At 37.0% G+C, this 26,726-nt stretch overlaps 1 protein-coding gene and 1 long non-coding RNA gene across 5 annotated transcripts in view; one reads left to right on the plus strand and one right to left on the minus strand.

Annotated features, from left to right (window-relative positions):
• LOC136885079 (uncharacterized) overlaps positions 1-26,726 on the minus strand; it is a 1,401,330-nt gene that overhangs the window by 325,011 nt on the left and 1,049,593 nt on the right. The gene's annotated exons all lie outside the window — the stretch shown is intronic.
• The window catches only part of LOC137503035 (uncharacterized), a 51,175-nt gene that overhangs the window by 21,979 nt on the left and 2,470 nt on the right, over positions 1-26,726 (plus strand). The window lies entirely within an intron of this gene.

Consider the following 26,726-nt stretch of genomic DNA (forward strand, 5'->3'; position numbering starts at 1 on the left):
AAAGCTGACAATGTATGAAGGTTATTATATCTTCTCTACAGACTTCACTTCACATACAGAAAATCAGACTTGCATATTGTTGCACCCCGTTATCATTATTGAGAGCTTTAATGCAGTCATGCACTACGTAGTTATAGCAAGTTAGTCCAGAAGAAAGAGTTTTTACCTAAATAAAAATGAATAGAAATCAGGGTTACGGTGCATGTGATGTATTCCAAAGATTTTAATGACAGTCGACCTACATTAATTTCCACATTTGCAGTAACACAATGTAAAAGTAGACATTTTGCAGTTTACTATGAAAGGATCTTCAAAGCCTCTTTCTAACACTCTTTGCCCAATGATAGGTCCTCTTTTCACAATTTTCAAGTTAAAAATGTATCACTCATAAACTTCTACATCCAGTAGATACCACAACGTACCTCACATGAAGCATCTGTCACTGGATAAAACACAATTATTTAATGTTAACAAGCACACTAGCAACACTTTTGCCTTCTAACACTGCATTTATTTTCCAGTTTTATCTCTCTTTCAAGTGACTGAGGAAAGTTAATTCTCCTCAAAATTGATGAAATTAGTTCCAAGAACGCTTTTTCAACATTGATTCCAGTCTTGGCAGATGTCTCAAAAAATGGAATTCCCATAGTTTCAGCAAATAATTTCCCAGTTTCATAGGAAACAACCTTTTTTTCAATACAATCACACTTATTGCCAATCACTATTCCATCAATATCATCTTCAATGGAATGCATAATATGATCCTGCCACAGGGGTAAGTCTTGAAAAGAGTCACTATCACAACAATCATAAACCAACATATAACCCTGCACCATTCTGAAATAGATTGGAACTATAGACCAGAAGCGTTCTTGACCAGCTGTGTCCCATATCTGAACTTTGATTAATTTATCTTCACAATGCAATGTTTTAACATGGAAGTCCACACCAACTGTATTTGGATAATCTTCAATATAAGCATCTTTTGCAAATCTATTTGAAATAGAAGATTTACCACTGTTGCTGTTACCAACTAGTACAATTTTGAAAAGGTAATCATATTTTTTTGATCTGTCTTCCATTGCGATCTCTACAAATAAACTTAATTATCTGAAACAAATGGTGAAAAATTACATGCACCAATATACAAATGTAAGACAACAGATGGCATGTGACTTGACACAAATTTTGTAATTTGCCACATCAACCGTTAAGAAAAGGACAGAGATGGGTTGGGAAGTCTCTTTATAGGCATGTTTAGACAATAGATTTATCTCTCTCTACATCCTGTTTACTTGTTAACAGTTCTACTTCTTAGTGAATTATTATACAAGGAAGTATTTCAAAGAGCAGTGTCATGACAGGAAGACACTCCTCAAATACAAGTATATTTTTATGAAGGCTTTCACACTCTGGAATATTAGATATAATCATGTTATTTATATGAAATTAACTCTTAGAGTAACTGGTATAAATTACTACAAATACCACATTTCTCAATGCCCTTAGCAACAAAATATGTTAATAGCATCAACAAGTTTGAATATAATGTCTTTAATTGTCTACCAGATGTTGGAGAGAAGTATTGTGTGAAAGAGGAGTCAATGGGTTGGGATATAATGCCGAACATGAAATACTTTTTTGATTACAGTTTGCATGCAGGAGCCATACCAAATGACTGGAGAGTTGCTATAGAAACACCAGTGTACAAGGGAAAGGGTGATAATTACAGGTCAATCAGCTTGAAATGTGTTGCATGTACAGTATGCTCTGGTAAAGCACTTTTGATTATAATACACACATTTGCAGAATTTATAACTAAGCAATTGGTATGATAGAGGGCAGTTTGGGTTTCAGATAGGTTATTCCAGTAAGGCTCAACTTTAAGATTCCAGCAAGATATAGCAGATACTTTTAGATTCAGGAGGGCAAATGGACTGCTTCGCTATTGATCTATCCAAGGCTTTTGATAGGTAAGACCATGGGAGACTGCTGACAAAAATGAGGGCTACTGGACTAGACAGAAGGTAGTAGAATGGGTGGATAAATTTATAGAAAATAGAATTCGGGACAATTAGAGTATTGCAAGAAATCAGCTTCATTTTCCGTATCAAATCCTATTTACAAAGACTTAATAACAATAAAAATCTTCCACCTTTTAGATACATATATTTGCATTTCAGCAAATTAATTAATTACTCACAGTACATGTTTCGTTCTTTTTTTAGAACATCTTCAGCTGTTCACATTGCTTAGGTGATTCACTAAGTGTTTATCTATTTAAGTACATCATAATCAGGTACCTTGTTCTTCTTAAATACAACGTAAATATGAATTAAACTAAAAATTTAAAAACAATGTGTTGGTTAAATGTATTAGTGACATGAGATGGAAATGGATTTACTTATAGATAGCCTATTATAAAAACTATTTCTGTTCATTTGAACAGTTGTTAAAATCTTTCCAGCACTTTATCACTAAAATATTCCGCTTGTCTTCTGATGAAAAGGCTTTGAAAAAATGTATGACTTTCCTTCGTCACAGTTCTGAATATTGTTAAGTGTTCACGTCATTTACTCCCTTCAAGGTGGCTGCTATTTGTTTTGAATTTACAAAATGTGTCTTGAATTGGGTTGGTTCAGGAACCTTGAAACTGGTTGCCATTTGCTATTAATAAAGGAGCTTCCCCATCTCCTTGCTGTTGTCAAAATCCACTCCTACTGTGACCTTGGAGGAGCTACGTACTGTGGTGTACTGTACAGTAGTATACGAGTAATGCCCTATTAGAATTTAGTGTGATTATTTTATTATTGTAAAATATTTGTGTAGTACTGGTGTAGTAGAGGAATCCGTAGAAACTCTTACTAAAATACTGTTGTTGTAATTAGAATAGGCTTAATTGCAGTTTGGAATTGTGTAGTTCTTGTGTAGGCTATTACTTTCGATATTCAGTAATTAACACCAGTTTTTATCCTGTCAGGGGTCGTAGGATTAAAAAAAATAGAGCACGACTAAGTAGTGTTGTCGTGTAGTCGTATATTAATTACCTTATTGTTGTGTACTACCCCAGACACTATATCCCTCCATTCATTTATTTTTTTGCAAATAAGTTATTTTATTTTTAATTTCATTTTTTCCCCCCGTAAAGAATGGCTAAGGAGCGCGAGTGTACTTACTGTGGGTGTGGCGAGGCATTGAGGGGTATGAGGGAGGAGTTGGAAAGTTTGAGGGAGATAATTAGGATTCTCACAGAAGACAGGAAGGAAGATAGGACTCCCTCAAACAATGTACAGGTTACAGTAAGTGTACAAGAGGGAGGGGAAGGAAAGGGAGGAGTTGTAGAGGACAGGTGGTCTAATATTCTAAGGGGAAGGAGATTGCAGGCTAAGGGCTCTATTCAGGATCAGAATTCAGGACAGGTGTCTGTGCGAAATCGGTACGAGTCACTCCAGGTAGAACAACAGAGGGAAGATGAGGGACAGGGATCTGTTGCTGAGATGTGTGGAAGTAGGAGGAAGGGAAAAGGTAGGAAAGGAAAATGTAGATTAGAGGATAGGAAAAGACAGGTGGAACAGGGAAGGAGAAAAGGGAGGAGGAAGTAGCTTCTGCAGCTATCAGGAAAGATAGGGCTGACCAGGAGGGGAAGGGATCAAATGAGGTGGGTAGGGTTGAGGCTCTGGTCATGGGGGATTCCATCGTTAGACACGTGGGGAAAGTGTGTGGAGGAAAGGGTACCAGGGTAGAGTCTTATACAGGAATTAGGTTGAGGCAGATGTTGAGGAAAGTAGAAGAGAGGGAGGAGGGGAAGGAGAAGGTGGTAGTGTTTCACGTTGGTACCAACAACGTAAGGCAAGCTGATATAAGTACCAACATAGTTGGAGATGTGTGGGATCTGCTAAATGCAGCACGGGTGAGGTTTAAGAAAGTGGAGATTGTTATTAGTGGAATACTGTGTAGAAGGGATACTGAATGGAGGGTGATTGGGGATTTAAATGAGACTATGGAGTGGGTATGTGGGAAACTGGGAGTGAAATTTCTAGATCCTAATGGGTGGGTAGGAGATAGTGATCTGCGCTCAGATGGCCTTCATTTAAACCGCAGTGGTACCTATAAGTTAGGAAATTTGTTTGGAAGGGTAATAGGGAGGTACATTCAGGGAAACGGGATGGCCTAGGGAGCGGTGATAAGGGAACAGGGAACTGGAAATCAAGTAGGGATGACATAAAATTGTTAGTGTTGAACTGTAGAAGTATTGTAAGGAAAGGAATAGAATTAAGTAATTTAATAGATATATATTTACCAGATATTGTAATAGGAGTTGAATCAAGGCTGAGAAATGATATAATGGATGCAGAAATTTTCTCACGGCACTGGAGTGTGTATCGTAGAGATAGGATAGGAAGGGTGGGAGGGGGAGTGTTCATTCTGGTGAAAGAAGAATTTGTAAGCTACAAAAAAGTTAAAGATGAGACACATGAAATTCTAGGTGTAAGGCTCATTTCTAAAGATAATAGGCAACTTGATATATTTGGAATGTACAGATCGGGAAAGGGTAGCACTGACGTGGATTCGGAATTATTTGATAGGATAGTCAGCTATGTGGGAAACGACGTGGAAAGAAATGTGATTGTAGCGGGAGATCTGAATTTGCCAGATGTCAATTGGGAAGGAAATGCAAATGACAGGAAGCAAGATCAACAAATGGCAAATAAGTTAATATGGGAATGACAGCTGATTCAGAAAGTGATGGAACCAACCAGAGGGAAAAATATCCTGGATGTCGTGCTGATAAAACCAGATGAGCTCTATAGGGAAACTAAAGTAATAGATGGTATTAGTGATCATGAAGCTGTTTTTGTGGTAGTTAAAAATAAATGTGATAGAAAGGAAGGTCTTAAAAGTAGGACTATTAGGCAGTACCATATGGCTGATAAAGCAGGCATGAGGCAGTTTCTAAAAAGTAACTATGATCGGTGGAAAACAGTAAATAAAAATGTAAACAGACTCTGGGATGGGTTTAAAGAAATTGTTGAGGAATGCGAAAACAGGTTTGTACCATTAAGGGTGGTAAGGAATGGTAAAGACCCACCTTATTATAATAGAGAAATAAAGAGACTAAGAAGGAGGTGCAGACTGGAAAGAAATAGAGTTAGAAATGGCTGTGGAAGTAAGGAGAAATTGAAGGAACTTACTAGAAAATTGAATCTAGCAAAGAAGGCAGCTAAGGATAACATGATGGCAAGCATAATTGGCAGTCATATGAATTTTAGTGAAAAATGGAAGGGTATGTATAGGTATTTTAAGGCAGAAACAGGTTCCAAGAAGGACATTCCAGGAATAATTAATGAACAAGGGGAGTGTGTATGTGAGGATCTTCAAAAGGCAGAAGTATTCAGTCAGCAGTATGTAAAGATTGTTGGTTACAAGGATAATGTCGAGATAGAGGAGGAGACTAAGGCCAAAGAAGTAATAACATTTACAAATGATAACAATGACATTTACAATAAGATACAAAAGTTGAAAACTAGAAAAGCAGCTGGAATTGATCAGATTTCTGGGGATATACTAAAGACAATGGGTTGGAATGTAGTACCATATCTGAAGTACTTATTTGATTATTGTTTGGTCGGCGGAGCTATACCAGATGAATGGAGAGTTGCAATAGTAGCCCCTGTGTGTAAAGGAAAGGGTGATAGACATAAAGCTGAAAATTACAGGCCAGTAAGTTTGACATGCATTGTATGTAAGCTTTGGGAAGGCATTCTTTCTGATTATATTAGACATGTTTGTGAAATTAATAACTGGTTCGATAGAAGGCAATTCGGTTTTAGGAAAGGTTATTCCACTGAAGCTCAACTTGTAGGATTCCAGCAAGATATAGCAGATATCTTGGATTCTGGAGGTCAAATGGACTGTATCGTGATTGACCTGTCTAAAGCATTTGATAGGGTGGATCATGGGAGACTACTGGCAAAAATGAGTGCAATTGGACTAGACAAAAGAGTGACTGAATGAGTTGCTATATTTCTAGAAAATAGATCTCAGAGAGTTAGAGTAGGTGAAGCTTTATCTGACCCTGTAATAATTAAGAGGGGAATTCCTCAAGGCAGTATTATCGGATCTTTATGTTTTCTTATATATATATAAATGATAAGAGTAAAGGAGTGGAATCAGAGGTAAGGCTTTTTGCGGATGATGTTATTCTCTATAGAGTGATAAATAAGTTACAAGATTGTGAGCAACTGCAACGTGACCTCGATAATGTTGTGAGATGGACAGCTGGCAATGGTATGTTGATAAACGGGGTTAAAAGTCAGGTTGTGAGTTTCACAAATAGGAAAAGTCCTCTCAGTTTTAATTCTGCGTTGATGGGGGTGAAAGTTCCTTTTGGGGATCATTGTAAGTATCTAGGTGTTAATATAAGGAAAGATCTTCATTGGGGTAATCACATAAATGGGATTGTAAATAAAGGGTACAGATCTCTGCACATGGTTATGAGGGTGTTTAGGGGTTGTAGTAAGGATGTAAAGGAGAGAGCATATAAGTCTCTGGTAAGACCCCAACTAGAGTATGGTTCCAGTGTATGGGACCCTCACCAGGATTACCTGATTCAAGAACTGAAAAAAATCCAAAGAAAAGCAGCTCGATTTGTTCTGGGTGATTTCCGACAAAAGAGTAGTGTTACAAAAATGTTACAATCTTTGGGTTGGGAAGAATTGGCAGAAAGAAGACGAGCTGCTCGACTAAGTGGTATGTTGATGTAGATGTTGATTCCCATAGGGAATCAGAAATAATTGTTCCGAATGAGTAAACTTATAATACCAATATAAATGGTCTGTTATTGGACATTATAAATTTTCCAGCTAACTCATTCCTGATTGCCAGCGTTTCGCCCCCGTGTGCTAGGCTGGGCTCATCAGTTGGTACCTAGCACACCTACCAAGACGCTGGATAGTGCATACCGTGGAGGCCACTGCGTAGGCTAACTGTAACCACCAGCAGTGCCAATGCACTATGAGAGACATTGTCTCATTATCAAAAATTGATGCCTGCTTGGCCATCAGATGATGTAGATGTTGATTCCCATAGGGAATCAGAAATAATTGTTCCGAATGAGTAAATTTATAATACCAATATAAATGGTCCGTTATTGGACCAGCGTCTTGGTAGGTGTGCTGGGTACCAAGTTATGAGCCCAGCCTAGCACACGGGGGCGAAACGCTGGCAACCAGGAATGAGTTAGCTGGAAAATTTATAATGTCCAATAACGGACCATTTATATTGGTATTATAAATTTACTCATTGGTAACAATTATTTCTGATTCCCTATGGGATTTAACATCTACATCATCTGATGGCCAAGCAGGCATCAATTTTTGTAAATGGGACAATGTCTCTCATAGTGCATTGGCACTGCTGGTGGCTACAATTAGCCTACGCAGTGGCCTCCACGGTATGCACTATCCAGCGTCTTGGTAGGTATGTTAGGTACCAACTGATGAGCCCAGCCTAGCACACGGGGTCGAAACGCTGGTAACCAGGAATGAGTTAGCTGGAAAATTTATAATGTCCAATAACGGACCATTTATATTGGTATTATAAATTTACTCATTGGTAACAATTATTTCTGATTCCCTATGGGAATCAACATCTACATCATCTGATGGCCAAGCAGGCATCAATTTTTGATAATGAGACAATGTCTCTCATAGTGCATTGGCACTGCTTGTGGCTACAATTAGCCTACGCAGTGGCCTCCACGGTATGCACTATCCAGCGTCTTGGTAGGTGTGCTAGGTACCAACTGATGAGCCCAGCCTAGCACACGGGGGCGAAATGCTGGCAACCAGGAATGAGTTAGCTGGAAAATTTATAATGTCCAATAACGGACCATTTATATTGGTATTATAAGTGGTATGTTCCGAGCTGTCAGCGGAGAGATGGCGTGTTATGACATTAGTAGACGAATAAGTTTGAATGGCGTTTATAAAAGTAGGAAAGATCACAATATGAAGATAAAGTTGGAATTCAAGAGGACAAACTGGGGCAAATATTCATTTATAGGAAGGGGAGTTAGGGATTGGAATAACTTACCAAGGGAGATGTTCAATAAATATCCAATTTCTTTGAAATCATTTAGGAAAAGGCTAGGAAAGCAACAGATAGGGAATCTGCCACCTGGGCGACTGCCCTAAATGCAGATCAGTATTGATTGATTGAAGCAGCCTTCCGTCTTGTGTAGTGGATTTTGACAACAACAAAAATATGGGGAAGCTCCTTTATTAATAGCAAACGGCAATCAGCTTCAAGGTTCCCGAACCAACCCAATTCAAGACACATTTTGTAAATTCAAAACAAATAGCAGCCACCTTGGAGGGAGTAAATGACGTGAACACTTAACAATATTCAGAACTGTGACAAAGGAAAGTCATACATTTTTTCAAAACCTTTTTATCAGAAGACAAGCGGAATATTTTAGTGATAAAGTGCTGGAAACATTTTAACAACTGTTCAAATGAATAGAAATAGTTTTTTATAATAGGCTATCTATAAGTAAATCCATTTCCATCTCATGTCACTAACCCATTTAACCAACACATTGTTTTTAAATCATTTTAGTTTAATTTATATTTACGTAGTATTTAAGAAGAACAAGGTACCTGATTATGATGTACTGAAAAAGATAAACACTTAGTGAATCACCTAAGCAATGTGAACAGCTGAAGATGTTCTAAAAAAAAAAAAAAAAAGAACGAAACATGTGCTGTGTGTAATTAATTAATTTGGTAAAATGCAAATATATGTATCAAAAAGGTAGAATATTGTTATTACGTCTTTGTACAATTAGAGTAGGTGAAGCATTATCTGATCCTGTAATGATTAAGAGGGGGGCCAGCAGGCAGTATTATTGGATATTTATGTTTTCTTATGTATATAAATGATATGAGCAATGAACTGGAAACACTGACAAGGCTTTTTGCAGATGATGATATACTGTATAGAGTAGTAAGTTACAGGAATGCAAGAGACTGCAAAGAAGACCAACAATGTTATGATATGACTACACAAGTATGAAGGATGAGAGTTATCCACCTAATCAGTACTCTATTATACAAAGTGTCTAATAATTTAAATCGCATTAAAACACAGTACTGGTTTTAACCTGTTAAATAGGTCATCGTCAGCAGTTGTTGAACCTGCTTATTCAATAGCGATTGTACAGAATAAAACATTAATAATTTAAATTACATTAAAACTCAGTAGACACTTTGTATAATAAAGTACTGATTAGGTGGATAACTCTCATCCTGCATACTTGGGTGGTCAAACTATCAATATGGACTATGAAGCTGATAGATTATAGTATGTTATGATATGGACAACAGACAATGGTATGATGTTAAATGGGATGAAAAGTCAGGTTGTAAGTTTCACCATGAGGAAAATTTCTCGTCAGTGTCAAAAGGCAATGCCTTGTGTATGCAACCATTCTTTCCTGTCCTCAGCTCCTCGTTTCATTTCATAATAGGAACAATAATGGAGACTCTGTGCTAAGTCTTGAAGGAATATTTTCCTCGGTCGTTCTCGGTCTTTCTTCCCCATGATTTTTCCTTCCAGCAGGTGTTGTGTCGCAAGATGTGGCCATTGAATTTAGCTCTTCTTCTTTGTATTGTTAAAATCAGTTCTCTCTTCCCTTGAATTTCTTCTACAACGCTTTTGTTTGTACTCTTTTCAATCCATTTAATCCTTAGCATTCGTCTCCAGACCCACATCTCAAATGCTTCCAATTGTTTCCAATCCTGATCTCTGACTGTCCAAGATTCACGGCCATACAACAGCATGCTCCATACAAAAGAAATCACAAATTTCTTCCTTATTCCAAAATCTAAATTTGCACTGATTAAAAGATTTCTCTTATTACTAAACGCCTGTTTGGCAAGTGCTATTCGCCATTTGATCTCTTTGCTGTACCTGTTGTCATTGGTGATCAGGCTTGCTAGATAAGGGAAACTGTTGACTTGTTCCCCTATCTTGTCATTAAGTTTAATGTTGGTGTGAATTTGTTCAGGATGTTTACTCACAACTAATATCTTGGTCTTCTTGACATTAATGTTTAAGCGTGAATCTGACAATGCTGATGATAATACATTCAGCATCTTAGACAACTCTTTCTTGGAGTCTGCTACAATTGCTATGTCATCTGCAAATCAAATGCATTGGGTATGGTGCCCATTTATGTTTACTCCTGTGGTATTTGCCTTAAACTTGTTTATGGCTTCTTCAATGAATACATTAAAAAGGTATGGTGAGAGAGAAGCCCTGCCTTACACCTTTCCTGATATTTCCTGTCTGGATACTTCCTTCAATATCTACCATCGTGGTTTGTCCTTCATAGAGTCGCAATATCAGCCTCCTGTCTTTCCAGTTCAAACCTGTAACTTTAAAATTTTGAACAGTTTGTCCCAACTCACGTTATTGAAAGCCTTTTCAATATCTATAAATACTAGAAAGATGTTCGTATTAATCTCCAACCTGCTTTATAATATTGTTCAGAGAGCTATGATGGCTTCTCTTGTTTCCATTCCTGTCCTAAAGCCAAACTGGTCCTGATCGATTTGTAAATTTATTTTGTTATTTATCGTGTTTTTTATTATTGATAGTAGTATTTTGGATGAATGAGAGAGAAGAAAGAATTATGGTTCTGTAAGTTTTAATTACTGTGTTGATGAGGTGAAAGTACCTCACTGGAATTCCTATAAGTACTTACGTGTTAACATAAGGAAAGATCTCCATTGGGGTAATCACATTAACAAGGTTGTAAATAAAGGGTACAGACCTCTTCAATGGTTATGAGAGTATTTAGGGGTTGTAAAGGAGAGGGCATATAAGTCTCTGGTAAGACCCCAATTTGAGTAGGGTTCCAGTGGATGGGACCCACACCAGGAAAACTTGATACAAGAACTGGAAAAATAAAATCCAAAGGAAAGCAGCACAATTTGTTCTGGCTGATTTCTGACAAAAGAGTAGTATTATGAAAATGTTGTGAACTTTGGGCAGGGAAAACTTGGGAGTAATGAGATGAGAGGTGCTTGATTAAGCAGAATGTGATTGGGAATCAACATCTTTATCATCTGATGGCCAGGCAGGCATCAATTTTTGAAAATGAGACAAAGTTTCTCATAGTGCATTGGCACTGCTGGTGGCTCCAAGTAGCCTACGCAGTGACCTCCACAATATGCACTAGCCATGCATCTTGGTAGGCGTGCTATTTACCAACTGATGAGCCAAACTTAGCACACCGGGGCAAAATGCTGGCAACCAGAAATGAGTTAGCCGGAAAATTTATAATGTCCAATAAAGGACCAACTATATTTATATTAAGCAGGATGTTCCGAGCCTATCAGATGGTATAGTAACATTAGCAGTCTAATAAGCTTGAGCGAAGTTTTTAAAGCTATAGAAGATCAGAGTATGAAGATAGAATTGGATTTCAAATTGGGGCAAATATTCATTAATAGAAAGAGAAGCTACGGAATGGAATAATTCACCAAGGGAAATTATTGATAACTTTTAAGTTCTTTGAAATCATTTCAGAAGTGACTACGTAAATAACTGATAGAGAATCTGCCACTTGGGTGACAGTCTTAAATGCAGATCAGTAATTACTGATTGATTGGGCAGATCCATCAATTCATAAGATAACAAACTATTGGCATCATTAATAGGCTTATTTAGTACCAAGCACAGAAAGCTAAGCTCTTAAGAAAATGTGTAGAATTTATGATCATTGGTATTATTCACACAGTACAAACATACAAACACAGAAAGATTTTATACAGGATCTCACAGCCTTAGTGACCTAGGGGGGGAAAGAAAAAATCTCTATATACCTCTGCAATCTCTGTATTTTATTGACACGTCCTCCATTTCTACCTTTCCGCATAGTCAAATAGTTGATTATATTTTAACGAGATGATGTGATTAGGAGGTCCAACTTGAGTGGTCTAACCATTAATAGTGCATGCATTCCTCTAGCTCTGTCCAGTTTTCCTCAAACTCACTTCCGGCAAATGAGGTGACAACTTTTTTCAAATCCTAATATTTTTGTGATGGCGGTTTGCACAAACACATCAATGGTTTTCAGCAATGCAAGAACGGGAATGGAATAGGATTCAGAAGATAGTGGCTGTGGCCTGAAGTAAAAATGAGAAACATGAAAAACCATCTTCAGAGCTGCTGACAGTGGGATTTTTTCCCACCATTTCCCAAATGCAAGCTCACAGCTATGCGACCCTAATCGCACAGATAACTCACTCAACTAACATTTTTTGTCCAATCCCAGATATATCAATTAGTTTTCATCACAGCACTGGACCAAAATCTTTTACTGAGTACTCATAATTGACTTGGGTATGTAAAGTAAAAGCCACCCTGCAATGAAGGGGTGGACTTCTTGTTTGGAGGACCCAGATTGGATTTCTGGTCAGGTCAGGGATTTTTTACCCAGATCTGAGGGCTTGTTCAAGGTCTACTCAGCCTACATGATTACAATTGAGGAGTTATCTGATGGTGAGATTGCAGTCCCATTCTAGAAAGTCAAACTGCAATCATGTTTGTTCTGTACAGACTTTAACTAATAAAATAATTATTCATGAATGTACTGTAGGTTTCCGTGGCTCATTGTATTAACATAAAGAAATAAATGAACTGGATTAAAGCCACTATATATATATAATTTCCTTCTTTCTTTGCTCACTATCAGAAGCAGAACTTCACATGCCCTGATGAAGGCCCATGCAATTTGGCTGAAAGCTCGGCTTTATTATTAAATATATATATAGTGGCTTTAATCCAGTTCATTATTTATGTTAAAATAATTATTGTATTCCATTAAATAGAATGCTTTATATTTTAACCATTCAATATTAATTCATTGTATGTCCAACCCTTGTTCTGTTCCTCTACGGGGTTGCAAATGAAGTAAGATAAATCTTCATAGCGAGTTTTTAGGACCGGATGCCCTGTCTGACGTCAATCTCATCAGAGGAGTTAATGAGATGAAATGAATGACATGATGTATGATGGTAGGAAGGGAGAGAGTAAAACCCGTGCCTGCACATAGCCTGCTTCAGCTGAATAGCACCAAGGAGTCTGTTCAAGGCTTTACATCTCTATCTGATGGACAAATTATCATAAACAGCATTATATGCCCTCACTCCATATAGTGATTAGAAATTGTACACCACCATCTCCCCTACCCTGCCAGCCAACATTCTGATGGTGAACATTTTTTTGACCAACGTGATTCAAACCGGCTATCCACGGTGTCAGACCGTATAGACTTCAATGGGTAATTCATTAGCTGAAGGAGGTCTCACTGACTGAAACATGTACTAACATAGTATTGAATGTGGTAGACATAGAAAACATTCCATTTAAAGGAATAATTATTTTATTAGAAAGCCAAAAATAATGGCCGAGATGATTCATCATGCCGAGAGATACGGGGCACCTCGTAATCTGCAGGCATTTGGGCTGAGCAGCAGTCCTTTGGTAGGTCATGGACTTTTGGGGCTGTTGGACCATGGTGTTTGGTATGTAAAATACAAAGAATTAGGTATTAAATTTAAGTCTCACATCAGGCTACCCATCCTGATATATTTTCATTATTGTTTCTAATGTCATGCATTAGAAGAATAATCAAGCAAACCCTGTTGATATATTAAGCATGGAGAGGGGAAAAATGATAAGTTATACCATCTTTATTTCTGGCATACTGGTAACTGGACTGGTGACCTAGATGTTAGGCCCATTCAGACAACAACATATCATCATACTGGTAACTTTTTCCTCTACTCTTCCTGTGCTTATCTATAGAGGATAATGTTAAGGAAAGGAAGTTAATTGAAAGGGCAGGACAAGACAGGAAGAAATTATATCATGCATTTCCTGTTAAGGTTTCTTATCACAGCAAGAGGATAGGAATGATTTACATAACAAGATATTTCTTGTTTCTTTTATGCTCGCAATAAAGTTACATTCATCGTCAGTATAATATGATTATGTGCTTTCTTCTCTTTGTTGTATGGCCCATTTACAGTTTCCTATTCACCCAATATAAAGAGCAATGTAAGAACACATTCCATGAAATTATTTTTCTCCTCGTCTATAAGGAATATTATTTATGTTAATATATGTAAGACCATTTTGTAAAGGTATGACCAGTTTGCAACTCATCTTCTCAGTCTTCCATTAAAGTGCAGAGACGTAGATTGTTAGTGCATAAGATAGGAAGAAAATAGAGGCTCGTATGTTGTTGGAGAAGAATGCTTTATATTTCTTGGACAGAATATTAAACCAATGACTATTTTAAGTGAACTAAAAATTCAGAAGGATTTGTCCACTGTCTGTCTTCAAGGAAATCTGGAGTCTTCAGACAGTGCGCGTAAGGAGAATTTCTGAAGAATGTGATGGTGTTTGGCTAGGTACCTTGTAGAAGACCACGTAGGAAATGTCACTATGATGGTCTCGTAAAATTAAAAGTAGTGTCTGATCTAGAGTTGCTAGCACATAAAAGAAAGCTCAGGAAAGAACAGCATGAAGAATCCCCACAAAAAATTTCAAGGAAGAACATGATCCCCAAAAGTGAAGGAAAAACAGAGAGGAGATAAGAAATGTAATCCAATCTTCTCTGACAAAACACTGGTATCAGTTTATTTTCTGGGGGCAAGAGAGAGAGAGAGAGAGAGAGAGAGAGAGAGAGAGAGAGATGATGATAATAATCATCATAATCATTTAAATAAAAGTAAACAAATTTAGATGCAAAAAAAATGGAAACAGCATTTCAACTCATTCAAAATATCTACAACAGAATATTAATTTCCAAACAGACGTTCATGATGAAATAATTGAACTATGCCAGTAATTCTAACGACACGAGGCTGACGTATTTGAGCATCTTCAAATACCACTGGACTGACAAGCACAGGAAACTCACAAACACCAATTTAGAAATTATGTTTGTTATTAACTGTGTCGGGGAAAAAAGAAAACAGTGAAGCGAGATAGGTGTTTAAGCCAATATATTTTTGTAGGCAGAGAATGACCTCTCTGCAGCACAAAAAATTATGGGTGCAAACTTAAATATTTGTGTGATCGTGTCTGGATAAATTCTTCCTTCATACCTTGAAATACATCACTAATTGAATTAATGTATTGTCATCGTCAGCTGCAACTCGTATCTGAGTAAACAATATTCTTCAGTAGTTTACATTTTCACACTCACAAAGCTTTGTGAATGTTTCATATGACTTAGTAGCCCAACCTTGACACGAAACATACGTCCATACAGATCACATGAAATGGTTAGGAGGGCGGAACTGAGCTTGACGGAGCTTCCGTGTTTGTCGCTTTTCCTCTTCACGTCACCGTCATTCCTAAGTGATGTAGAAACAGTGTGGCACCAAAATGTATGATTCTCAGCAAGTGTATCCCAGCATTGAATGTTAATTCCAGCTCTTTTCATAGCATGCTTTAGCTGATCTTTGAAATGCCTCAAAGGGACTCCACAAGGTCCTGTGCCAGAACAGAGTTCACCATACGGAAGTTGACGAGGAAGCCTGGTGTCACTCATGCGATGGACGTGCCCTATCCATCTGAGACGGTGGCCAATGATGGTAGCCTTGATGCTTATAGTATGTGCTTTTTCAAGAACTGCAAGGTTGGTGACCTGGCCCTCCCATTTGATTTTCAAAATGGATATAAGTTTTTGCAGATGGAAGCGCTCTAACTTTTTGATATCCTGATGGTAGAGGGTCCAGTTTCACAAGCGTAGATCAGTGTTGATATGATAACAGCATGGTAAACCATGATCTTGGTATGCACTGTAAAGTTCTTATTCATTAAGACATTATGGGGATAAATGTCCAAATGCTGAGTGGGAGCCACCAATTCTTCTATCAACATCTTGTGAGCAGTTAGCATTTGTTCAGAGGATACTTCCTGGATACAGAAAGTGGTCGACCTGCTCCAGTGGAGTATCTGCAATGGAGATATTGAAAGGTGGGAGGTTCGATTCAAGTGCAGGCTGTGAGAGTACTTTGGTTTTCTGAACATTAATGGAGAGACCAAAATGATCGCAAGCACTCTTAAAACAACTGACTGACTGTTGCAGCTCCTCAGGTGTGAGAGCAGGTGCAGCAGCATCATCTGCATACTGCAATTCTGTAATGGAGGAAATCTTAGTAAGCTTTTGGGAGCTTAGTCTAGCCAGACTGAACAGTCCCCCATCGAAGCGATATCTGACCTTTACACTTTGGTTGCCTGTAGATGTTCCATATAGCATGGCAGCTAGGTAAAAAGTGAGGAGTGTTGGAGCAAGCGCACATCCTTGTTTCAATCCATGAGTGATTGGAAATGGATCAGAGATAATATTTGATCGTCGCCATAAGACCTATCTGTGTCAGTGCAACGTAAAGCAACTAGCGCAAAAAAAGAGAAAAAGAAAAGAGAGTTAATATTTTGATGAATGACTTGCCTAGACGTATTATCATGAAGAGCATTGACTAGATCTACAAAATGCTGTGGGCAGCCAAAGTGTTCCAGTACTGTCCATATAGCTGGTCTCAGGACTGAGTCGAAAGCCTTTTTTATAACATAGAACACTATTATTTTACAAAGGTAAAAAATTGAGTGTATCCTCTATTTGCACTTTTTACTAATTCTCTTATTCTTTAATCAAAATCCTAAGTGTCCACCATTCTCTACTTTCCTCGCACGACCTCACCACCGATGCCAGTTCATACACACTCCTTCATGTTCTCAACATATGTCACTCATAGAGGCTTACAGACTGAACACTCAGAAGTGTTAACAGTCTGCAATGAAAATGTACAGTGTATGAAGTGTATTACATACCACAAGTAAGGTGATCAAGAACCTCAATATTTAGCAAAATCTGCCAGTTCTTTACATTAATGTTGCCTTTATTGTACTAGTATTAGTTAATTTTTATAAACTTACTATAGAAAGCATTTCAGTTTTAAAATATAGCTTCAAATGATGTGAATGAACTTTCTACTGACATGAAGTCATGAATGACCAAATTACATAAACAATGAGCCAATATTTGTAGCAAATGAAATTAAATTAAATATGTACCACTAACTACTTCTGGCGGTTTTCAGAGACGCCGAGGTGGCAGAATTTTGTCCCGCAGGAGTTCTTCTATGTGCCAGTAAATCTACCAACATGAGGCTGACGTATTTGAGCACATTGAAATACCACCGGTTTGAGCCAGGACAGAACCTGCCAAATTGGGGTCAGAAGGCCACTCAGCCCGGCAAAATTAAATTATGGTTTTCTTCTGGAAGCTTAATTTTTTATATACTTTATAAGTGCCAAATGCAGGCATTTATACAAGTGGAGATACATGTCTCCTCTAGAGCTCTGGCACTGCATTGTCCTACAAAGGAGGCTTGCAATGATGTCTCAATGGCACATTAGCTGCGAGTGTCTTGGAAAGGTGTGGCAATCCAACTGATGAGTCTACTGCCACACTGGGATGTAACAAAAGTAATTTCATGACTGAAAAATACTAAATACTAAATACTTCAATATTTATCATCAATAAAATTAAATTACAGGTCTCCTTCAGGGAACTTAATTTTTATCATACAGTTGAATCTCTCTTCTGTGGACACTGTCAGTTCCAAGAAAGAATATCCATTATGAGAGGTGTCTGCTAAAACCAAATTGTAAAACTTGTTTGAACATTTTAATGGCAAAGAAAAGCCACCTTAAATATAAGCATACATCTTTAGTTTGATCATTCTAAATCATTTCTAACTAATTATTTACCGAGTGGAGTGGCTGCGCATGTTAATGTGCTAAGGTTATGGAGCCAAGCTATGCATTCGGGATGGGAGAGGATTAGAACCCCACCATTGGCTGTCCTAAGAATGTTTTTTTTGTGGCTTCCCATTTTCACTTCCAAGTGAATATCAGGATGTTCCTATTCACAGGTCACAGCCGATTCTTTCCACCTTCTCACCCAATTTCATTCAACATAATGCATTTCATTTTCGATAGCTCCTCAATTGAGGCTGGTGTCAGGAAGGGCATCCAGCCATACCATAAAATATAATCTCACCTCATCCCTGACCCCATATCAGGAAACTGGTTTAAGGGGTAGACACACATTTCTAACTAAATCTTTGTGTGGGAGATATTATAAGTGATTTTGCAGTGTTTACAAACATTACAGATTTGGGAAGTAATCATTCAGCTTTGTCTGTGTAAATTTAGCACAATCCAACATATTCAAGAATCTCAACTTTCGGATTATTTGCAATTTCTTATGCTTCTCCTTGTAACATTGGCCTATTCACTCACAATTTCTTTGCTCGAGCATGCTTGACTCACTCATACAACACAGCATTCACTTTTGCAAAAAATTGACTACTGATTTATTTTTACTCCTCAATCTCTATTTTCCTACCATACCAAACCAAACCAAGATTGATCAATCAATCAATCAATCAATCAATCAATCAATCAATCAATCAATCAATCAATCAATCAATCAATCAATCAATACTGATCTGCATTTAGGGCAGTCGCCCATGTGTGCAGATTTCCTATCTGTTGTTTTCCTAGCCTTTTCCTAAATGATTTCAAAGAAATTGGAAATTTATTGAACATCTCCCTTGGTAAGTTATTCCAATCTCTAACTTCCCTTCCTATAAATGAATATTTGCCCCAGTTTGTCCTCTTGAATTCCAACTTTATTTTCATATTGTGATCTTTTCTACTTTTATAAACGCCACTCAAACTTATTCGTCTACTAATACCATTCCACACCATCTCTCTGCTGACAGCTCGGAACATACCACTAACAAGTCATTAACCTCATTTTGGTCCGTATTGACGACAGTGATTACATACAATTTATAAAATATTCGTTTAATGTTAACCTAGTCAATACTTACAATACCACATTTTGTGGTTAAATAATTATAAAAAATAGAAAGATCATGAACATGCTTTGCCCTTCTTAATGCACATCATCAGCACAATGGATAACCTTAAAACAAATAATTACAATTAAGACTGTTTACAATTAATGGTCATATAAAATTGGAATGAAGCGTGATGTTAAAAGTTATTTTCAATATCATGATTAAAAAGTTTGACGTGAATGTTACAAACACAAGTTAAAATTATTGTAGTACAATTTTACAATATTGTCTAAAAAATTTATATTTATATTGGTGAGAAGATTTTTAATCGGCATTCATCTGGAATTGAAATGGATCCTCTTCTTTTAACTTTTTGGTGAAAATCAAAATTAGTCGAGCAGCTCATCTTCTTTCTGCCAATTCTTCCCAGCCCAAATTTTGCAACATTTTTGTGACGCTACTCTTTTGTTGGAAATTACCCAGAACAAATTGGGCTGATTTTCATTGGATTTTTTCCAGTTCATAAATCAGGTAATCCTGGTGAGGGTCCCATACACTGGAAATATACTCTAGTTGCGGTCTTACCAAAGACTTATATGCCCTCTCCTTTACATCCTTACTACAATCCCTAAACACCCTCATAACCATGTGCAGAGATCTGTACCCTTTATTTACAATCCCATTTGTGTGATTACCCAAATGAAGATCTTTCCTTATATTAACACCTAGATACTTACAATAATCCCCAAAAGGAACTTTCACCCCATCAACGCAGTAATTAAAACTGAGAGGACTTTTTCTATTTATGAAACTCACAACCTGACTTTTAACCCCGTTTATCAACATACCATTGCCAGCTGTCCATCTCACAACATTATCGAGGTCACGTTGCAGTTGCTCACAATCTTGTAACTTATTTATTACTCCATATACAGAATAACATCATCCGCAAAAAGCCTTACCTCTGATTCCACTCCTTTACTCTTATCATTTATATATATACGAAAACATAAAGGTCCAATAATACTATCTTGAGGAATTTCCCTCTTAATTATTACAGGGTCAGATAAAGCTTTGCCTACTCTAATTCTCTGAGATCTATTTTCTAGAAATATAGCAACCCATTCAGTCACTCTTTTGTCTAGTCCAATTGCACTCATTTTTGCCAGTAGTCTCCCATGATCCACCCTATCAAATGCTTTAGACAAGTCAATCGCGATACAGTCCATTTGACCTCCTGAATCCAAGATATCTGCTATATTTTGCTGGAATCCTACAAGTTGAGCTTTAGTGGAATAACCTTTCCTGAAACCGAACTGCCTTCTATCGAACCAGTTATTAATGTCACAAACATGTCTAATATAATCAGAAAGAATGCCTTCCCAAAGCTTACATACAATGCACGTCACACTTACTGGCATGTAATTTTCAGCTTTATGTCTATCACCTTTTCCTTTATACACAGAGGCTACTATAGCAACTCTCCATTCATCTGGTACAGCTCCTTCGACCAAACAATCTATATAAATAAAGTTGTAGGGGGTCCGCTGTCTGTAATTTCTTTTTTTTTTTTTTTTTGCCAATTTTTCAGATATTTATCCGTTTTAGGTCAACTCAAGACCGAATTGGTGGTTTTTACTTTTGGTGTCTGTCTGTTTGTCTGTTCCACCATCACATCAAAACTGCTGGATAGATCTCAACCAAACTTCATATTTGGAGTATACTCATCCCTGGGAAGGTTTGGACATGCATGTCATTTTAAAATCTTTGAATAGACAGGGGGTTTATAGGAAAACCAGAACAGTTTTCCTTCATTTTCTCTTTTACTATTGATTTTCTGTGAACTCCGTGGACCGTATGTGAAATGTCTCTTCATTATAAACAACTTTTGTTATGTTCATAATTTACCTTACTCTTCACATGACAGAGAAATTTACTATTTTCTGCGGGTATCATGCTCTGCATTGAGTGACCGACAGACCGACAATGAACCTACAGGTTACCATAGCAATGTGTCTGACTGCTTGCCAGCAGGGAAGTAATGTATTGCCATTTTCCTCATCATGCTTTTAAATTCGTGGTTGTTCGTTGGGTAGAAGGCAAGAGAGGCGTCAATCGGCCTATCTGCGGGATATTGGTCGAATTTCGTTTGAGGTTATAACCGTCCTCGAATAGATTAAATAACAACACCATTAGCCATCTTCTTATCTGTTTACCTAAGAATCACTGCGCCTAAATTTCTCCTCTGTTACCGCTTTATTATATCCATAACTCACACAAGCATAATTTATTAAGGGGCATTTGATTTTCCAATACATTCACTTGGCATTTACGTATTTGTCGTTATCCGGCTGTCCTCAGTTATAATCCATTTTCTATTAATTTCAACTTTCTTAACTGTATTATTTTCTTCCTTAATTACTCTGTATGTATGCAAGTGCTAGAATCTACTGGATATATTTCCACCAAAATTCATATTTAAAATCCAACTGTCCTTAGGTAGGTTTTAGGGCAAATATTGTTTCTAAATCTCTGAACTGACTGGGGGTTTATACGAAACCAAAACCGTGATTTTGTACTCCCACAAAGTATACACAACCAAACTTAATGGAAATCTACCTGCCTTAATGGAAATTAATTTCTAAACCTTTTTCCTCATGTACATCATTTCGATATGAGGATTAATAAGGGAGATATCATTAACGGACCGTTTCTGGTACAAGTCCCATCGGACTTAACTCAAGAGCGGGTGTGTGTAAAGCGTATTTCTTACAACTTGAAAACTACTGAAAATTTTCGAACCAAACTTTATTTTTAGCATCCACCTGTCTAAAGGTAGGTTTTAAAGGTCAATAACATATCATGTTCCCGGAATGGACTGGTGGTTTATAGGGAACCGAAAAGGTGATTTAACTCTTCCACAATATATACAATACAAGACCAACCTGACTGGAAATTGACCAAACATGATGGAATTCAATAACTAAATCTTTATTTTCATGTGCATTTTTTCGTCAGGAGGATTAATAAGGGAGATATCATGAATGGTCAGTTTTGCAGGTTAAGTCCAGCAGACGTAGCCCAAAAGGTGTTGTACATGGAGCAGATTCCTTACCTATAGGCCTATATATAAAATAACTTGTCCTGACTGACTGACTGACTGACTGACTGACTGACTGATTCATCGATGCCGAGCCAAAACTTTGGGGCTGCATTCATATTAAAATGTAGGTGCTCACTAAGAGAGGATTTTTGGATATTCCGTTGCTAAGGGGGTGAAAAAGGGGGGGGGGGTTGAAATTTTAAAATGAGTGTATCTATATCTCAAAACTTTAAAATTTTACAGATGTAAAAATTGGTATTTAGAATCTTCTTTAAAAATAAGGAAATACGTACTTTTTTGTTTTAGGAAAATACCAATAGGAGGAGTGAAAAAGGGTGAGAAAGGGTGAAAAAGGGTGAAAAAGGGTGAAAAGGGGTGAAAAAGGGGTTGAATGCCTTTAATCACGATACCGGTACTTATATCTCAGAAACTGAAGATATTACAGACCTGAAAATTGGAACTTTTGATCTCTTTTAAAAATAAACACATATTTTTTTGTTTTTTAAAATCCAATTAATGGGGGTTGAAAAAGGGGTTGAATTTTTAAAATGAGTGTATATATATCTCAAAAATTTCAAAGTGTACACATGTAAAAATTGGTATTTAGAATCCCCTTTAAAGAAACACATTTTTTTGTTTTTGGAAAATCCTAATAGGAGGGGTGAAAAAGGGTGAAAAAGGGGTTGAATGCCTTAAATGAGGATACTTATATCTCAGAAACAGAAGATATTACAGACCTGAAAATTGGTATTTGGGATCTCCCTTGAAAATAAAGAAACATGTATTTTTTTGAAAAATATAATTAATGGGGGTTAAACAGGAGTGACAAATTGGGGTGAATTTTTAGAAAGGCTATATCTACAGTATATCTCAGAAACGTAAAATGTTACAGATGTAAAAATTGGTATTTGGAATCTCCTGTAAAAGTAAAGAAACATAGGTGATTTGTTTTTGGAAACTCCACTTAAGGGTAACTAAAAAGGGGGTGAAATTTTAAAATGAGCATTTCTACAGTATATCTCAAAAACTTTACATGTTACCGAAGTGAAAAATAGTATTTTTTATCTCTGTTGAAAATAAAGAAACGTGTATTTTTTGTTTTCTGAAATCCACTTGGGTGGAGGTGTAAAAGTGACTGAAAATGGGGTTGAATTCTTTTAATTAGGATACTGATATCTCAAAAGATGAAGATGTTACAGATGTGAAATTTGGTATTTGGAATTTCCTTTAAAAATAAAGGAATACGTATTTTTTGTTTTCGGAAATCCACCTAAAAGGAGGAGGGAAATTGAAAAATTAGTTGAATTATTTGTATGAGGATACTATTATCTCAAAAACGAAAGATTTTGCAGACGTGAAAAATATTATTTGGAATCTGCTTTAAATTTAAACAGACACGTATTCTCGGAAAATCCAGTGAAGGGGAGAGGGGGGGAGGTGAAAAATTGAAAACTTAATTGTATTAGGATACTTACATCTAAAAACACTAAAGTTGTTCCAGACGTGAACATTGGTATTTGGATCTCCTTTAAAAACTAAGAAAAAAGCGTATTTGGGCAAAATCATTTTGAGGGGCGGGGGTGAAAAGGAGTTGAATTCCTTTTATGTGGACACATATCTCAAAATCTGAAGATGTTAGTCATGATAATTGGTATTTAGAAGATTCTTTACTATTAAAGAGACAATTATTTTTAACGGGAAATTCACTTAAAGGGGCGGGGGAGTGTGAGAGGAAGTGTAAAAAAGTGAATTCTTTTTATTGGGATACTTATAGCTCAGAACTGAAGGTAACAGACGTGAACACTGGTATTTGGAATCTCTTTTAAACATAAGGAAACACTCCTTCTTTGTTTGGGGGAGGGGACGGGAGGTAAATCAACTTAACGGCAGTGGGGTGAAAAAGGACTTGAGACCAATTTATTTTACTGTTCATAATGTACTTATTCTGATCATAAACTGATCATTTTTAATCTTTCCTGGGTTCGTTTTCAAGAACCATCTTTTCCTTTGGAGTACATAAATTTAGATTACAGTAGATTCTCCTGGCATATAAATAAAAATTTAAACACATTTGAAATAAACAATATGAATGATATTGACCGTGCAATTGTTCACCTCTATAATAAGGTCAATAATTCACGGAAGTATATCATTCGTGTCGCCAGAAATCTCGCACACTTACCTACACGCGACAATGGTCCTGGTCACATTATCAGCAATGACAATGGAAGAGGATGTAATTTACTGCCAAGTAGCGGTCTTGCATCTTGCTGTGGGTTCCAGACCACCAATAATAATAATAATAATAATAATAATAATAATAATAATAATAATAATAATAATAATAATAATAATAATAAATGTTCTGGACCGTCGTAAAAATGTGCGGACCATGCTGGAAACGGGTCTTGGCCAGTTAATGACTACGATTGCAGTCCGGCCGCGGATTCAGTACCGCCAAGGCACCCAAGACGACACCACGCCAGATCTCCTCAAGGATTTGATCCATATTAAAATGGTTATAGGAAAAGATAGCTAATATTTAGAGACCCAACTGGCCGGGTGGAATACCTGGACCTAGCTCGGGAAGTATGAAATTGATTGCTGGAAAAAAAAAAAAAAAAAATTGAAAAATGAGAGGAACTTTGCCGTAATCTCTCAGAAAACAAGTCAGATCACGAATTCTGGTGGATTCTCTCAGAAAACGAGTTAGATTGTGAATTTTGGCAGACTATATATAAAACGTTAAGCATTCAATTATAAATTTCATTATAATACCGTAGTGAAGCATGGGTATCTTGCTAGTCTATCTATATAAATAAAATCGTAACGACTGTGTGCCTGTACATTGACTATTTTGGCAAAATTTTCGCACAGCTACCTGTTTAAGGGGTAATAATGACCATCTGCATATTTTTTTGGTTTAGTTTCCTGAAAGTCCTAATTTCTACCCTCCTCGCCCAAAATCCATATTGCGGCATAATCTGCCAGATGAAAAAGAAAATTGAAATTTGACAAAATTATACGTTTTAGCCTGTAACGGACGGAAAACTTCCAAGGTCTTTAAATTTTTCACTTTTTATCCCTGAAGAATATTGAAATATGGAGGCAATTTCAATGATGGTGCAGACCTTCGGGAAGTCCTATCACATAATGGATTGCACAATCTCCGTTCAATTTGGAATGATCTACAATCTTGGTCTTAAGACTTTCTGTCTTATCTGTATCCCTTTTAAGTTTGATTTTTCTTTATTAATCAATGTTAAGTAAATTTGGACTTTTCACATGCATAATTCATACTTTCAATCACTTATAGGAAATACAGAATCATCAAACTCTTCACAAAAAATTGGCCCACCCAGTAGCCATAATTTTATGTGAGCCAAATGCTATGTATGTAGCTGTCACATAATTATCCAAAAAGTAATGCAATGTGAGATAATCTTACAAAAACATTACCCTGTTCAATGTTTCTAACTCAATCTGACCCAAAAATAGATGAGATATCATACACCAGCCATTTAGGCCACTAAATCTGCATCTTATGGTACAGTCCTTTGTCAATATGACGTACGTTTAGCAGCAGTTAATCTGTAAATGAAGGTCTGCAATATTGTAAACACTCATATACTTTCGTATGTCAATCTATATATATATTCACTGATGTCGATTTGTAGCGATCGAGAAAGGGTGTGTCTGCTACTGTAATCAGTGCTCCCCACACCGACTTTGACTGGCAGTAGGAACGGGGTCCTTCTCCAACTCCTGTGTAACTGGCATTAGTAAGGAAGGCCTACCATTGTAATGAATAGTTCACTTCTCGATTTGACTTGCAGAAGGCAAGGGAGCACGCAGTTTTGTTTAAAACTCCCCTACCCAATTGTGCTTGGCAGTAGGCAAGGGTGTCCGCCATTATAAACAAATGTACTCATCTAAAATATGACTGGCATTAGGCATAGTGGCCTGCTATTTTGATGGAAACTCATCAACTTGGTGTGACTGGCAGTAAGCTGGCTGGCAGTAGGAAAAGGGGCCTGTCATTATAATGATAACAGCACAACTTAATTTCGACTGATAGTAGGTAGTTGCCTGCCATTATAATAAAAACTTGTTAACTGTTATCTGTCTCTGAAAGTAGGAAAAGGGGGCTGCCATAGTAACGAAAACTCCCCAAATCGAATGTGACCATGCAGTAGGCAATGGGACCTGCAATTATAATGTAAACTTCCCAACTCGATTGTGAATGGCAGTAGGCAAGTGAGCCTGCCGTTATACCAAAAATCCGTAACAAACACTTTATATTGGAAACAACGTATGGGGACCTCCCCATGCTGTTTCTCGGATGACGCTAAGGGACATGTAATTTTAAAACAATGTTATTTACTGCATGTACAGTATTTACTTCGATATTTGAATACAATATAGAATACTGTAGCGAAGCATGGATACATTTGCTAGTAATCAAATAAGTACTTCAGATATGGTACTATATCCCAACCCATTGTCTTTAGTATATCCCCAGAAATCTTATCATTTCCAGCTGCTTTTCTAGTTTTCAACTTTTGTATCTTATTGTAAATGTCACTGTTATCATATGCAAATTTTAATACTTCTTTAGCATTAGTCTCCTCCTCTATCTGGACATTATCCTTGCAACCAACAAT

This window comes from Anabrus simplex, chromosome 1, assembly GCF_040414725.1.
Source record: "Anabrus simplex isolate iqAnaSimp1 chromosome 1, ASM4041472v1, whole genome shotgun sequence".
NCBI classification, from domain to species: domain Eukaryota; kingdom Metazoa; phylum Arthropoda; class Insecta; order Orthoptera; family Tettigoniidae; genus Anabrus; species Anabrus simplex.